We start from the raw sequence: 1,729 nt of genomic DNA, 5'->3' as shown, positions 1-1,729 counted from the left end.
CACCCCCAGTCAGGACAGTAAAATGTCTCCAGACACAGCCAAAGGTCCCTTGGGACAAAATCCCCCCTTGTTGAGAACCACCCTTCTAAACCATTCCTGATGCAAAGGACAGATATGCCACACGGGAAATAACCTTTTCATCCCTTACTCCAGTGTCCTAGCTTGCCAAATAAATCCATTTTGTTCCTTAACACAAGATCTCACCTAGCCACCAAAACAATGTCGACTGTGCTATCACATGGAAACACTAGTGATAACTGAATTTGATTTTTTTCCTTAAATATTTCACCTCACCAAAGAGCTGTGGATGTAAAGTGAAGAGAAGGCACCTGAATTTCTCTGTGTTGTCCTGCTAGCAAACTTTAAATCTTCTACAGCTGCGGACAAATCCATGCTCTGACTTAGATGTTCCCAATCATGTCACAGGACTGTAAAATACTATGCAGGAACTTTTCTTTCTCCTTCTTCATAAAGCTCTTTACATATTTAAAACAAGTCCATTTCTGAAGCACCTCGCATCCTGGACAGTGGTGGTGGTTGCTGTGATGCCCGCGGGGCTGGGCGGCTGATGGCGGAGTAGGAATGGCCTGGTGCTCTAGAGTGGCCTGCACCATAGCCACCCCCACCAGGGCCACTGTGGTCACCTCCGCCAGGGCCACCTCCACCAGGGCCACCTCTGCCGCGGCCACCTCCACCGCCTCCACAGAGCATTTTCAGAAACTACATGAGATCTCCTGCGGCCTCCGTGAAGACCTACGAGGGGTGCTGGAGCAGCTCCTGGGGAGGGCAGGCACAGAAGAGAAGAAGTCGGTCAGAGATTTCAATGACAAGCAACGGGAAGCAATTGAAATGCTGGCAGAGATGGAAGAGGAACTACGTTAGGCACCCCTATCTTTTCGTAACCCTGTGATGTCAAAGCTTCGAACCTTGCTGAACGCCATCGGGAAGTGAGAAGCACACCTTTGACAGCCACTCCTGGGGCTAAGGAGCCGTGAAATAGGATACACACGCTGTAGAGAATGAGCACATGAATCCTCATGGAATACGCAACAGGCTCAAAGGGCGTTGCTTCTGCCAGGCACTGACAGCCTGAACCCAGCCAGTCTCACCGGATTGCTGCAGAGACTGACCAGATTGACTCAGAAATCACAGAAGAGCTAGGGGAGCGATGTGAGCAGTTGGAACGCTCTAAGAGTAGACTGGTAAACACAACTGAAAACTTGGGCAAAAGTTGGAAGATTCTGCGTTCAATGTCCAGAAAAGTGACAACCCACAAGCTGCAATCTTCCATCATCATCTTACTGGAGCTAGCCATCCTGGGAGACCTGGTTTATTACAAATTCTTTCACAAGTATTGAACCTCCTACAGGGAAGGGTGTGTGGACCAGAACTGTGAGTCTGTGAATAAATCGTGTTAGAGATGTGAACAAATCTTACTGCCGTGACCTAAGGGTTCAAGAAGGCACTGTGTAGCCAGACTGTGCCGGTGGGGGGGGGGGGGGGGACAGAAGACCACTTAAATGTGAAGGAACAGCAGCAAGACCAGTATGGTATACCAAGGTAACAAATGCTGTTTATGACTTCTTGAAGTTTAAAAAAAACTTCTTTAAGTTTAAAAAATAAATAAAAATTTAGATAATAAAATAAGTGCATTTATTAGAATGGATAGATCATTTCTCAGAAATGAAATTATTGGTTCAAGGTTATGAATAGCTTTAGAGCTCTTGAA

The 1,729-nt window shown here is 46.8% G+C and overlaps 1 pseudogene; it reads left to right on the top strand.

The window, feature by feature from the left end:
* Window positions 1-582: 582 nt before the first annotated feature.
* Window positions 583-1,358, top strand: LOC130829814 (vesicle transport through interaction with t-SNAREs homolog 1B-like; annotated as a pseudogene).
* Window positions 1,359-1,729: the final 371 nt, after the last annotated feature.

The sequence above is a fragment of the Hippopotamus amphibius genome, chromosome 10 (assembly GCF_030028045.1).
Source record: "Hippopotamus amphibius kiboko isolate mHipAmp2 chromosome 10, mHipAmp2.hap2, whole genome shotgun sequence".
NCBI classification, from domain to species: Eukaryota; Metazoa; Chordata; class Mammalia; order Artiodactyla; family Hippopotamidae; genus Hippopotamus; species Hippopotamus amphibius.
This window is presented reverse-complemented; position numbering and strand designations above follow the sequence as displayed.